The sequence below is a fragment of the Zosterops lateralis genome (genome assembly GCF_965231275.1).
Source record: "Zosterops lateralis genome assembly, chromosome: 5".
Lineage (NCBI taxonomy): Eukaryota > Metazoa > Chordata > Aves > Passeriformes > Zosteropidae > Zosterops > Zosterops lateralis.
Window position 1 is genome coordinate 55,110,966 of NC_139766.1, and position 16,102 is coordinate 55,127,067.

Consider the following 16,102-nt stretch of genomic DNA (forward strand, 5'->3'; position numbering starts at 1 on the left):
CATTTTCCATCTTGTTATAATCTTTGTCACAAGAATGAGGTTATTGGACAAGAAGAGCTTTCCCATATTGGGTTTAGCAGTATTGCTGGCATTTCCTTGATCTTTTCAATATTCTGTAATTGATCAGTTTGCCATCTCAATTTTCCCTTGTTTACAGCCTCTGTACCTTGTAGCTGACCAGACAATTCATGTAGATAAAGGACCACTAAAAAAAATCCCTGCCTTGCACTCTCTTCTGCCAGAGTAATCAAAGATCAGGAGTCACATATTTCAGCTGGTGTAAATAGGTGTAGCTTCAATTATGCCAGTTGGGTTTATCCCCTGCTATAGGCCTTGAGCAAGCAAAGTCCATTCTGCAGTCATTTGAGTAGATCTACAGAAATGTCAAAATAAAATTTAAATTTACATAAAAAGATGCAGGCTTACAATGCCTCATTCTTTGTGTATGGCACTTTCAGTGAAATAAAAAAATTCTAAAAATATTCTACCTAAAAAAATTACAAATAATGAAGAGGAAATCTTTAAGAGTTAAATTCTTGACAACAGTTCCTGAATTCAGCTTTGCCTATACTGGAAGCAGAGTTCTGAACCTCTTCTTGGCAGAGCTGAGTGCTTTGCAAAGGCACAGAATCCTAAACTACTTGTTAAAACCTGCCACACCTTAATGCTACCATTCCATCCACTTCACTGGGCTTTTAAAATACTCCTTTGGTCTGCAACTCCATTCTCCTTCTGTAAAAAGGAAATAATAGTATTTTTTCCACCTCATTTACCTACATGAGGAATTTTTAAGACAGAGGCTCCAAACTCTTGCAAGCCTAATACAACAGGCAAGTATTTGCAGACTTGGCCCATCACAGCCTGAAACCACTACTCACTATCAGTGGCAGCAGTGGCTAAGAAAAGCTTCTCCTTTCAGGAGCCAACGCTGACAGACCCTCTGTGGCAACAAAAACTGCATCCCCCCTGCTATGTGTGGAGCACCACAACATCAGTGTCCTGTGGAAGCAGCTCTGCCCAAACACATTTGCACAGGGAGGGCTCTTGGATGTCACATCCTCACCAAAATTGCCACCACAAGCCCCATGCACCTCTTGGGCAGTGAGAATGCAATTTGTGCTTGGAGAGCAAGGGATCCAGAAGCTGCCCTCGAGCTCAAATCTGCCAGATGATGTTGCAATTAGCAGGCAGCTTGCAAAGACTGTATGGAAATTTATAGCAAAATAAGCAACTGGGGAGAGCAAAGAACCCCCCGCCCCGAGCGGGTGAGACACTGCATTGATTGCATCCAATAGAGACCCAAAACAGCAAAGGTCAGCACAGAGATGTTCTATAGAGACTGCTCATTCTGTCACTCTGCAGAAAAATGTTTTCTGTTTCCAGTCCTACAACAAAGTATTAAAAGGGTTACACTGTGTAGACATGCAGCATACTTTCCACCACATAGGATAAAGCAAAAATGCTCAAAAAATTACAATATCTTTGAACCTTCTAGATCAATCTGATTGAACTACATACATCATTTAAAGTTTACAATACACTTCCTGACATCAAAGGAGGAGGGGGAAAAGGCATAGCCTGGTTTTTTAATCAGGCTGATCAGAAGTACTGCTATGACATCTCCTCTATGGAGTTTCAATAATTCAGTGATTTTCTTTTAAATTGCAGTATTTTGTATATTTTAATCTCGTTTTATTTGGCTGCCTTTGAATTTGTTTCTAGGGAGCTCCTGTGTTAGATTCCTGCTACTATTTGTTGGTGGTGGTTTGGTATTTTAGGTTTTTAATGTTCATAACAAATCTGAAGTAGGAATAATTTGGTGTCATCTTAGTAAAATCAACTGCTTGAAGGAAATTCAAAAACCAAGGAATGACCCCAAAAAATTACTTTGTACTGATCTGAGGTATTACGGAGTAATTTCTCTCCCTCTGGAGTTAACTTCTGGATCATTTTCTTTATGCCTAAACAGCTCATATCCATTTAATAGAGGCTTATAATTTAGGATCAGTGCAAAGACTTGCCAGAAAAAAGCTGCTTTGCTTTCTCCATCTACAATGGCTTAGTGAGAGGGGAAGCCCTTGATTTAGAGGCACATATTTATCTCCTGTAGATCAATTTATCTGCCTTGATATCAGCTGGGTTATGCAGCTTTTCATAAAATCATGGAATGGTTAGTTTGGACGGGACCTTAGAGATCATCTGGTTCCAAACCCCTGCCATGAGCAGGGAGACCTTCCATCAGACCAGGTAGCTCAGAGTTGTCCAACCTGGCCTTGGACATCTCTAGGTATGGGGCATCCACAACTTCCCTAGGCAACCTGTTCCAGTGCTTCACTATTCTCACAGCAAATAAATTCTTTCCACTATCCAATGTAAACCTACTCTCTTACAGTTTGATTCCATTCCCTCTTGTCCACTGAAAACATGCTCTTGTAAAAAGTCCCTCCCTGTCTTTCCTGTAGGCTACCTTCATCTGTTAAAATTCAGTCCCTGGGTTTTCCTTTAATTTCCTAAAAATTTCAGTAATGTGCAAATTAAGCTAGAATACTAAAGTAGCACAGCTTCTTTTCTAACCCTCTGCAGCAAGCAGAGGTCACTAGGTAAGCTTTTTCTTCTTTGCTCTCTGGATTTTAATTGTGGTTATTTCACAGCCTGGGTCTAATTTCCAACACTAATTTATAATGAAATCTCTGTATTTTGCTTAGCTCCTGGCTTTATACTTCTTGCTTGCTGGGTTGCACTGGATATTGTTAGCTGGCTCCCTGCTGAGAAACTCCACATAATTGCAAAAAACATTTGCAGTGCCCTTCCCCAAGGGGTTTCCAGATAGAGTTAGATAACATCAGATTTCTACCCCAAAATTCAATGCCATTTCTTCTTTTTGCCTCATCTCTGTTTAGCAGAGAATAAGCCAAATGCACAGACCTTAAAGGATACCTGAAACTTGCAATAATCAAGGACCTCATTATAAAAAGAGAGTTGACCAAGCTTGGCATCAGAGCAGCTTGCTGGAATAGTCACTAAAAGCAACAGGATGTATGATGGTGACATTCAGAAGGACCATAAGCCATTAGATAGATTTAACAGTCAAGCAAGCTGACTGCACGAGGCACCCAAATGCTTTTGTGCAATCTCCCACTGACAGTTCCCTGTGTTTTGGTTCATCTGCTAACAGAGAGCCCGGAGCCAGCGCCCTTCCCTGTGAGTGCTAGAGCAGCCAAAATGCAGGAAGCAGGGTCCTTTCTGCAAGCCGGGAGCTATTTGCTGCAAGAAACAATGTCACGAGCTGGCTCCAAATCAGAGACTGATTTTCAACATCAGCCCTGCAAGCTTCACTTAAATACAACAAGTGCAATCCTAGCCACCACCGAAAAATGCCTACAACAGAAGCCATATAGAAGTAGCAATGTCACTGCCTAACCAGGGATGAGATATCCCCTTCACCAGCCTCTGCAGTGTGACAGGGCTGCAAGGCAACCAGGAACACTCAGCAGAGCATGCAGCCATCATACATATCACTTGTTCCATCTCTATCATTCCTTCATGGTTTTAAGTTAAACGGATCGTTGCTGGAGCTCCAGCCTAGCAATCCTTGCATCTGCTAGCCAGTGGAATTATTCCCACAAGCAAGCTCTGAGTGGCCTGGCTGCAAGATCTTGCCTTTCACTCTAGCCCAGCACCACCATTGTGCTGTGTTTGATTTATGGTTAATATTCCTGTCAGCACCACAGGCCTTTGACACTCAAACGACATTACTCAATTCCACCTACCGCTGCCAATAACAAGCGCTGAAGTTTCAGTTCCCAGCAGTTTGATATGTGAAGCTGAATAATAGTTAGATTATCACCAGTTATGCAGACAGCACATTTGACAGACTTGCAATGATGTTTTCAGCTGTCAGTTATTGCAGCTACAGTGAGGAAACCACAAAAGGGGCATACACTGAATATGCACTGCGAAGACATCAAATTTGGAAGAGGGAGGATTCTGGATAAATACTTTTTATAACATAATCATGGCAACTCAAAATCATCATCTTTATGTCTTGGCAGAGAGGTGGTTTTCCACATGCAAATTAATTACAGTAAGCTTGTCTCAAATCAACTCTCAAAGACATGGTGGGCACAATCGTTTTCAGCAGTGATTCTGTGCTGTAGCAAATCCTCACATGACAAATGTCTGTAGTACTACAGCTCACCTCTGCAGGCAACAGTTGTAACTGAACTGCAATAGCTGGTTGATTAAAAGAAATAAATCTTTTCCCGTTTAAAAGATTTGCCGATATAAAGGGAAATCAAAGTTGTAGAAGTCAACACTTCAACTTATATGGACACATCTGCAATTTCTAAAGACAGGCAATCCACATCACTAATCTCTTAAAAATTATGGTTTAAGTTGATTATTGTTGGGGTGGAGGGAGAGGAGGGGCTCATGCTGCACGTAGATTTACTCTGATTATTTTAATGAAAGGGTAATACAGAAGCATTAAAAACCATATATTATCCTGATTAATAATTCTTTGAAAACAGCATCATTATTTCTTTGAATCCTACCTTTACATGACACAATCCACAGTTTGTTGCCCATACTACAAAACAAATAACATTTATCTTTTATTGCTAGTCACTGTCTTTGCATAACACTCGTTGGTAGGTTCCTATTTCACTGAGCTGTCAAACGTACCCAACTATTACTTGTATGTAATTTTTTTCCACTTGTCTAATAAAACTTGGAACACACATGCAAACAACAGTAGTTCAGGGGAGTTACAAGGACACAGTGAGCTTCCCCTGGGTACTCTGCTCCCATAAAATTCTTTTACACCTATTTAAAAAACTGGAGTGCATTTTATTTGGATACCTACCACGCTGAGTATGGGAAGCTCTATTTAACTTCTGATCTCATTGAAGACACAAACACAGATATTTGTCTTTGGTCCTGAAGAAACTTGGACCATTTCAGCACAGACAGTAGAAGAGCCAGACGACTGCAATATCTGATAACTATTTTTTCCTCCTCTGCTACTAATCGTGCAACACAGAAGAGTTATCCTGAGTTAGGCATGACCAAACATTAGCATAAGCCTCCAGAGTGACTGTGGGATTTTATTTCTTGGAAAAAACTCGAAATTCACCTGGACAAGACTCAAGAAACCTCCATTATATGACCTACTTTGAGCAAAGGGTCAGACCAGAGACCTCCAGAGACCACTTTCAAATAACATTATGCCCAAATTTAAGGCAGGTTTTAAACTCAAGAGGGCTCTCTGCTACCACTTCCGTAAATGCTGGAGAATCAACAGTATCACAAATCATCCTCCTCCCACAATGAGCAGTCCAAGACAGGTAGATAAACAGCCTGTGCATTATTCTTCCTGAGACATGTTTTCCCGTGTGAGGAAGTGCTCTGATTTCCTTCAGATACTCAGGAACAGAACCTTAGAGAAAAGGCCCACAACCAGCATTATCTATCTCACTTGCGCTATTTATTCAGCACAGTGTGGATTTTAGATTAGGACACTCCATATAGGTGAAGGTGAGATGCCCATTTCTAGTTTCATACAAAGCTTATAAAGAACAAGTATCTTTAATTTGGGAATGATTGCATGGATTTCTTTAGCTGCTGCAATGAAGATTTTTGCAAGCAAGAAAAAAGAGGCAAGCTGTTCTTTCAGACAGCATTTCAGGTTTTTTTCCAAGATACTTTTTTAATGTGGTCATCAGAAAAAAAGCCTACTAATTTTATCACAAAAGAAAAAGGGAGCTTGGGGCACAGTAATATAAACCAATGTTTGGGATTTTAGGTTTTGTACTAATGGCTTTGCCACCCACAGCATTTTTGACCAGCAACCCCTGGGCTTGTGGCACTGCTTATGTGACTCCATCAACAGTACACGCGGTTGGAGATCTGCACAATAGGGACTTACCTCTTAAAAATAAAAGTAAAAAACAAACAGGAGCAGTTGATAGTGTTCCTATTGATATTGAAAGCAACATGAAGAGCAAACATACTAATAGCACAGGCCGACAGGTGTGCAGCACAAAGAATAAAATTAGTGCAGTCCTCTGTTGAGCAACTTGTATTCGAGATTGATTGATTCTATCTTCCACCAAATGAGAAATAAGTGAAGCAAATCAAAGCATAAGCTAAACGGAGCAGAGCAATGTGAAGCCTGTGCAGGATGAGCAGCTCGGTGCCCACTGCCTGAGGCAATCTGCTGCTGAAGGATAACGTGCCAATGCTAATCAGATGATCGGTTCCCCTTCCCATTAGGCATTCTGCTAACTCAACAGATAAGCGTTCACTCTCCTCTTGTTCCTTTAGGAGTGCCAGCGCAACTTGGGAGGCAGCCCTTCTCCCCTCCTGAGCTACATTTCAATATTCTTGTTATTCCTTGGTCTCAAGTGCAGCACTGGAGATGCTGACACCACCATCACTCCCCACCCCACTGTGCTGAGCACCAGCCAGCCTGCAGCAATGCACTGCCAGCCTTCCAAATGCTGCCAGATGTCTTGCCCTTTTGAGAAAAAATATGTGATCCTGCAGAGCATGGGCTGCCAAAAAAGCGTGTGCTGATCCCTGAATGGATATAAGACTAAGTTACAGCAGGGACAGTAGAGTATGCAATGGTCAGAAAGGTACAATTATTTCTTTGACAGGCTGAGAGCCTTTCCTATGCTCAGAGCCCAAAACGTCTTCAGGCAGCTTTTGATAGTCACATGCATTTTTGTTTTATCCAGCACTAAGGCATTTAAAAAAACCAAAAACAAACAACACCAAAAAGACAAAATAACACCACAACAGACGGTGGAAGAAGCACAATTGTAGACTGTATCAGTTTCAAGGCCATGAATTTCCCAGCTCATCTCATTCAAAAGTAAATACAGCACAGCTTTCTGGCAAGGAAAAGAAAGAAATGCTCTCTCTGGGACATCTCATGGGACTACAGAGCAGGAAGACACACAACAGATTTTACCCATGTTTGATGTTGCCTGCTGAATGGCTGGGCTGGCTTAAAGATCCAAAGCTCTTGGAAGTCAGTGGTTTCCCTTAGGCTTTGAATACATCTTGCATAACTGATATGCAAAATAATGGTCTTGTGAGGGGAATGATGTAAAGAGTAAAAAAACCCCTTCTGCATACTGTATGGGATTGATTCATTCTGGTATGTGCTCGATCATCTACTAACAAAAAAATATAAATGTGTGCTTGTGCTTATATTCTCTATTGAATAAGATATATTCCAGAATGAGTAATGCTATTCAACTGCCGAGTCAGACATGCCACTCACCGTGTCAGATATATCACATACAAGCTCTGACACATTGCCTGCTAAATGAGACAGATTAGCTCTTCCTCTGAACACATCAGCCTTTAACTGGCTATATTAACAACTGGGTCAGGCAGGCAGCATGCTCAAAGTTACCACCTACAGATTCACAGAGCTAATATAGTAAACTGCATCTTCACAGAGTGCCTTTCCCACCACAATCTGAAATAAGGTAAGATTGAAATAATGTATCTTCCTGGAATCAAACTCATTGCTGTGCAACAGGCTTTAATTGAAAATATATCACCTTTGAAAATTTGGCTTTCTGGGGACACACTAAGCGTATGACTGGGTGAAGTCAGAAAATGTTATGGTCTGCAGGAGTTGCACAGGAATAGTATTTTTAATTTTTTTCTGCAATGCTGATTATTATAGCTCAAACAAAGGAGACACTAGCCACACTGCTCAAGTAACTGGAACCAGGTCTTCAGCACCATAAGAGCAGAAGTGCTCTCTCTAGCATAAGAGACCCAGCATCAGCTTTTTGTATCAGAGACATTTCTGGAAAATTTATCAAGTGAGCAAACAAAAGGATTCCCTCCAGGCCAAGCAGAGCTCAGATACTTGGTCACTGCTGATGCCTATACTACAGGGTAGGGTACTTATTTATCCATGTGTTTAAATACTTATTTCCTTAGAGCTCAGCCTCAGACTTCAGATGGCACTTTAGTTCTTTAGGGAGCACAAATTACCCACCGCATGAGATGACCTGGGGTTGATTTATTGATGATATTAGCTTTTTGTGAGTGAGATAAGGGGGATTATAGGATATTATTTCCCATTTACCTTTATATCCATTTCCAGCAGAGCCACTGCAAATACACCTTGGGAAGCAGGCAGAACGGAGAGACCAGGCATGAATAGGCTGCCCAGCACTTGCAGTTCTCAGTTCTGCATGATTACAGATGTTCATTTCCTTTCTTGTGCCTATCTAATATAAACTACATAATAAAACATGCTTTCTTTGCTTCCCAAGCCACTAGCTGAAATTAACAGTTATTGCCATGCAAACAGGGAACAAGGGACCTTGTACTTTCCTATACATTACCTTCAACCAGTCCAAACCATCCAAGAATCTGAGCTCTTCATGGAAATACCCACCAGGTGAAGTTCACCTGATCCATGCCAGCACACTCCCTTTCTCATGGCACTAGGAACTGATCATACCTACCCAAACAGTCTCATGTGCTCTGGCTGTTGTTTTGTGAGGAGCAGGAGAGAGAACTGTTCCTTATCATTCCCCCAAGCAGGAAGGAACAGAGCTGTAACACCTGGAAATTAAATCACCGTCCCTAGCACAACTAGAGCATTGTTTTGCTCTTGCAAAAACAATGAAGCATAGCTGTATCTGCTGTGCTTTAACACAATACTGATCATACCAGAAACCATCAAGGGTCTCAGCTGAAAGATGCTGAAAGAGAAACTATATCTTCATTTTCAGGAAGACAATAAAATACATTGCTTTCAAGAAGATTACAGCCCCTGTTAAAACTTTTGGGTCTAGCACCAGAGATAGGACTATTCAAGATAAGACTGCACCACTGCTGATGGACCTTTGCCACTGTCAACACTGGTGTTTAGAGAGGACCTACTCCAATCATGCCATCTCATGTCAGCAAAGCCCTCACAGATCACACACAGCACCACCTGTGCTTGGTGTCACTGTCTGCATCTCATCAATTAATGATCAGCTAAGAGGAGTAAATCAAGTGCAAATAAAAAGGTACAAAATGGTCAGATCTAGAAACTATGCCAGTTGCTCCCACAGAAAAGCATGGGATCAGGGAGAGGTTAAACCCTTCAGTGCCTCTGTTTATACAACTGTTTAATAGAAGCTGAGCTCCATGAAAAATCTAATTCATGGTCTATGGCTTAATCTTGTCCATTTATTTCCTTTCAGCAAGTAATATCTCTGTTACTTTAATTTAGTCTTTGAGATTCAGTCTTTCACATTAATTTTAATATTCACTCCACAGAAACAAACTGATATGTCAACTGTTTAGCACTTGGGGTTCCAGCTAGAGAGGTTTACAGCCAAGGTTTCTCTAAAACACAGAACCTTGAATAGAGGCACAGTAAAAGCCACATAGGTGAAGTGAGAGAATGCAAGAGATGATGACAGAACAGTTTTGTGAGGAGGCCAAACGTTACTAACACAAATAGCACTTGCAACTGCAGCAAAAAAAGCAACCGCACTTGGCTTTTCTTTTTGTTGGCTTTGTGATGTTTGGTTTCTTGCTCCTAATAGCAGCACAGTTACAAACCTTCCAAAAATTCATTTTAACACCTCTTCCTTCCCAGAATGACAGTGCCATGCAGAAAACTCCAATATTTTTCCAGCAGCCTTACTCTGAAAGTAAGAGACTCTTGTGGATGCCTGGCATTTGGCCAGTGTCAAAGCATGACACCTGGTCACTAGCTCTATCTCTCTTGCCTGCAGAATCATTCAGAACCATCTGCTTTTTTCTACCTATTTTTGTTATAAAAATTGGAGAAGGAATCTCCAGAAATGGAGACAGTACAAAAGGGGATGGCCCAGGTGCCATCACCTCTTTTAGCACCACTGTTTTTTCAGTCAAACTACTTATCACAGGTCAAATTTCATGGCCCTAAGGGTGGAAAACTCCATAATCTTCCTACTGCAGAATCTGGCTAGAATTTTTTACACTTCCTCAGATGCATAAGACTTTATCTGTTTCTCCTCTAGAACATGTAAGTGATGCTTGCAGTTCTGCATCTTCCTAAAGAGTTGGGGCATAGCCTACTGCCAAAATGAGAAAACTGCTTCAATTCCAAATACAAAATTGCTGGCATTCTCACACAGCCCAAGAAGGAATGCCTATGAACATTTTGCTTGGGTTTTTCAGAGCAACACCATATATATTAGGAATGAACTGCAGGTCAAATAATCTAGCAATTCATTTGCTAGCTTAGCAGCTTGAGGCTCTGCCTCAGGGCCTTTCACACCAGCAGCTATTAACTACAAAGAAATGTCACCTGTGCTGGTCATTATTGTTAATTACGGAATTCCTCTACTCACGAATCCCTGTACTAAAAGCTTTTCCTATCAGACTCCTTCCCCCACCACTCAGGACTAGGTTACTGTGATTTTCACATCCCTAGTGCACAATAGAGTCTTAGGAAAAGCCGAACTGCTACAATTTTATCTGCACTGGCTGCAATAACAATGACTAGACGAAAGGCTAAAGCCCTGCCCATTGCTGTCTTGCACACTTATTTTACCTGGGATTCAGGCTGCCCACAGTCTTGAGGTCTATGGATTCAGAACTGTTCACCTGACCTCATCTGGGGCAGATGAGAATTTAACATCTGGTTAAAACACAGAACAGATGTCATTTATGGATTCATGCAAGACTTTTCCTCAAACAGCAAGGACAGCTTGAAAAGAGAAGAAAAGGAACAGTAAATCTTCAATGTTCAGAGCAAGCTACTTCCATTTCACAGAGAAAAGTTTTCTATTTCATATAATCTGTGAGCTGCCTAATGTGCTGTACTTGTGCTACCTTACAACACAGGCAGACAAAGGCTGAAGCCAAAAATGGGACAAAGTGCACTTTCCACGAGTAAATAAAAGCTGGAAACAACCACATGGTAGCACAGAGCCCTGATGCACACAGCTACCACAGTAATTGATATTTGTTTAAATTTTGCAGGTTTCCATTAAGCCAGTAAGGCCCAAAAGTCCATCACCTTTCCTTACCCAAAGACGATTTTGATTCATAGCTTTCAGCTCACCCAGATGGAAGATTTTAAAGCTCTTCACACTCCTGAGCCCTTTCTCCACAATACTTCTGCAGGAAGGGAACCAAAGTGGCTGCTACTCAGCAACATCTGCATATGCCATAAAGCAAAAAATATCCTTCCACTTCCAGCAAGAATTGCTGCAAGACACAACTATCCTTGCAGATAGTTATCCCTAATTGCCCCTGGAGGATGCACTCACTACCCCTTAGGTATCAGTCAGCAATTTAAATCCAGAGTCCTTATTTCATAAAAAACTTGATTTGTCCTGGAATCCATAGTTTCTTTAGAAAAAACATTCAGGAAACATCTCTCTTCATAAATCCAGTCTAAAAGGTCCCTGGGAGCTAATATGATTGCACACTGTAGCAAATAATTTCTAATAATTTATGTCTATTATGACATATGGATATAACAGCCAAGGAGTTATCCTGAAAACTATCTGAAATGTGAGTTCAGCATGCCTTTCACTTCTTGAAAGTTTTATGTGCTCTATTACTGTGGGGTTGGACTCAACAGGCTAAATAAAGCTTCCGCTTGCTCGTCCAAACTGAAACGTAAACCAACACATGGGCAATAAGTATTTCTTTTCTACACAGCAGCACACACAAAATTTTTTTTACTGGGAAAAAAAAAAAAAAAAAAAGAAAGCTACAGCAGTCAAGCCTCTGGGTCATTCTCCTCTCTGTGAAAAGACTAGTTAAAGTATATGTTAATGCTCCCTGCCAGTTTTTCGTCTCTTAGCCTCTTCCTTCCAGGGCTTTCATTATGTTCCCCCTTCTATGCAGTTTTAAAAGGTTTCCTTGTTTGACAATTTTGCTGAAGGCAATTATGTTACTTGCTTTCTCCTGAGCTCAATATACAACAGCAGAAGTGGTACACTGTACATATGGTTAAGATCTGTTTTAAAAACACTTGCAGATTGCTATCAAATCTTGCTGTGTGGCTTGTCATTTGCGTTTAGCAGATTCTGTGAAGAAGCTCTAACACTCTACTGTGGGATAGTCCCTTGTTTAAAACTGAGGAAATGAAGTTTCTATTGTTCAGCAGAAGACACGGTTCTACATTAAACTGAAATAAGAAAAACGTATTTAGAAACCAGGAAGGAAAATACACATCTTGGGACAACAGCACAGTTTCACGAGCTTCAAAAAGTGTTCCTGAGTTGAGACTATTCACCTTTCTGATGAGAAAACCATTCTTATTTTCACTTTTTAATTACAAAAAAGGCATACTGAAGGTCATAAAGGGCTTCATCTTCAGGGCACTCCCTTCTGTGCATAACAGTTTGACATTCACCTACCATTACCAGACTGCAGTACAAATGCTGCAGCAGGATTCACCTACTTTTGTAGCCATTTTACCTACTTTGTAGCTATCAAAGCCAGCATACAAGTAATTACACAAATAGAAGAGTTTTTTACATTTCTGAGTTCTTTCATTGAGCACGTCTCTCTAGCACGTGTATCCCCTGGTGTACAGTCATACAGTTGAGTTCAATTTCCACCTTCTCTTTAGTGGGGCACTGATAAGGTTTCAATCTTCTTCTTGACCTAATATTTTCAGAAAGCATGGAGAAGCAAGGTCAGGACTCCTCCTCTCTAAACTTACATTGAAATCATCTAATAAGTTAAAATATTACCAAGTTGGAGTTTTAATATGGGATGGATTCACAAGACAGCAGTGCTGCGACTTCAAAATGAGTCACATTCTCTCTTTGCTGCTGCCCTGTTGCCATCCCACACAACAATTCAAGGAGGGATTCTCTTTCTCAGCCACCATCTCAAAATGTCCATTCTACTGGGGGAAAAAAAACTTCTGTGCCTACAATATAAACACATCTTATTTGCACCCTTTTGAGAAAATGTGGTGCTGTCAGAACCTTGCCATCACCCTGGTCCACAACAATCTCACAGGGGGGAATGTGACACAGACATCCCCACCTCACTTGACCCCAACAAAAAACCTGGATGAAATCAAGGAAATGTAAGAACCTAAACTGCCTAAATTTGGAGAGTCTGAAATGATAAGTTTAAGGGAACATTACTTCAGGTTTTGTGTCAATTTTTGCTTCTTTTAAACATTTTCTTTGTCAAACTGGCTTTCCTTATCAAGGGAATATAAAATTATATGCAAGCCATTTAGGTACACAATATATATTACCACAGCACAAAGGACATTTACAAAGCTGAAATTGGATGAACTTTGCAAGAAAAAGCCAGCTTGGGGAAAGTTATTTCTATGCATCATTGCCAAGTTTAAGTAATATAGTAATGACATGGGACTGGACACATAAAACACCATCTGGATAATTAAAATATACACAAAGGTGGTATGCAGACAAGTAACATCTGAATGTTAACAAATTAAAATAGTACAAAATTTAACCCTTCATGGACACACTGATGTCAAAGGCAGGTGTTACAGAAGAGTAGGGAAGTCAGCTTTTCTGAGACTAACCCCAGGTGCAGGTCAGACCAACATTTGAGCTGCAATTCTGTAGCGTATTTAATGCTTATTTAACTTAAAGCATAGGCTCTGTGCTTTTAAATCCCGAAATTCACATATAATATGCTTAAGTGCTTTTCTTCACTTCAAACAAGTGTGCTGCTGCCTCTCCCATCACTTGTAAATCACACTGCATTTTCCTCATCTCTTTACATCACTATATATGTAGTCTCACTTATGTAGTCTCAGTGGAAGTTGGCCTTGCAAATCAAATGGTGCAACATGGCTCTATCATTATAAAATCAGGAACTGAATTATTACAGTTGATAAAATTTTTTGTCAAGTTCCTAATAACTCAGTTCTCCATCCCAGATTGATCAGAAGGTGGCAGTATTTCAAAACATTACTTTTTGGTTTTACCAGAGGGGCATTTATTTTTTAATTGACTACTTGTTAATAATGAATTTTATTATTACTAACATTTAAAGGTCAAGAGCTGTAACTTCTAGTGGCTGAGGTGCAGTGGAAACAGTAATATGCATCAGGCTGCAATTTTGAAGAGAATCTGGTGAATCCATTAGTATGGAGAGACATAGAGAAGTGCATTTGCTTTCTGTTTTTATATGCTATAAAATATTTGTTAGATGCTTTTATAGAAGTGACCACTTCTATGACAGATAAGAATTTCCAAAGTGTGCAAAGGTTGTTCTTGTTTCCCAAAGCAGTCCCTAAATTCAACAATGTTACTGGGAAATGTTTTGCCTGATTTGTACCATGTACCTTCTAGAGATTTATATGAACTATCCCTTTGTGCACTTCAAACTGCCATCCTTTGTTTTAACGAATATCACACACACTGTGAACTGCTCTTACTGAAACTAAAAACTTCCTACTCTTGTGTTTGAGCTGCCACTGCTGTATCTTCTACCTCGTACAACAGAAAGTGAATTTTAGCAGCCACCACCCTTTAGCACCTCTCACTTCACATGCACAGGAACATTCACACTCTGCAGAAAGACATTCACTGAACAGCTTCATGGCGAATCTAACTGTAGCTTGAAGCTCCAAATAACAGCTCTGGATCACCCAGCTAGTTCGTTCAGGAAAGGCACTGCAAACAAGGTGTGAGTCTACAGTCTGGCTTTCCCACGTGCCTTCGTGGCCCCACAGAGAAGTTGTCTGATCAAATTATAAAGAAGGTGAGAGAGAAAAGGAAGTCTGCCTTCACTTGGCAAGTAAATCAGCAAAGGTTCTTATAAAAATGGAAAGGATGACAGAAGAATCTTTGCCAACAGCAATATTCTTCTATTATTTCATTCTACTCACTTGTAACAGGGTTTTGTCCAATAACTCTAGAAGTACCTTACAGACTGAAATACAGTTGCTCTCCCTTCTTCCTTATCTTTCTATCTGCACAACTACAGGAATTATCCAGAAAAGAGGAAATATTTTGTTGGCAATTTGTTGAGCCTGCTTTCTGTGTCAAATCATCTGTGCCAAGATATTTAAGGAAATTAAATATCATAAAAGCCACTCATGAGACCAAAACACAGCAAAAACATCCAAGCCAACAAAATAGTTCAGCAAGCTGAAATAAGAACTAGAAACACTACAGTATCCCTAAGTCAGCCTCAGATTGCCAGAGACTTGAACTAATATTCCCCAGTGCTCATGGAGGAGTCTGTTTGGATTTACAAAAGCTGTTTAAAATAATAGAAACAAAGAATATTCTGAGTTGGAAGGGACTCACAAGGATCATCCAAATCCAACTCCTCGTCCTGCACAGAACAGCCCCAAAATTCACATCATGCGCCTGAGAGCATTCAATTGCTATGAATACAGATTGTCAGCTTGCCTTGAATAACACTGACCAACCTGACTGTATTTAATATTTTGGGCTTACCTATAAAAATAACTTTGAATACTGGACGTTGGATATAGTTTAAATTTTACTCACACTGAATCAATGCAAACCAGAGATATTTAGTGGTTTTACTCAATGTGCACAGCAAGGCAACTAAAAGGAAGTTCCATCCACCTTTACTTTGATAAGGGAAAATTAGGCAGGGAGTCATGGAGTTAAAATGCTGAATGATTTACATCCCCAAATAACAAGAGAAGAAAATGAAATTCTGTTTCTATTTCTTCAGAGCAATTAAGACTGCCAGCTGCCTGGGCACAAAACCCCAAGAAAACCCACTATCTCCTGCTAACGTTTTATTATAGTCACTGCCTGACAATCATTTTTGTCAAAGAGCCACGTTCTGTAAACACTTGTCAGTGGTCTCTGCTGCCTTGCTTTGCTCCTGTGGTGAAGCGTGAAGTGAAACAGCGATGCAGGAGTATTACCACAGTTGCTTTCTCTTCTCTGACAATAGCCAGGCTTCTTTGGAAGGACCTCCGTGTTGGCAGGCTGCTTTTCATTACAACAAGGCAGCCAATTTTGGATATCACATGCAGCTGAAAAATTGTGAGTAAACTGCCATTACTTTCAGTAGGAACTGAAAAGGCTTTGACTTGCAGAAGGGAATATCACAGGCCAACAAGAAATTCCCTTTATTT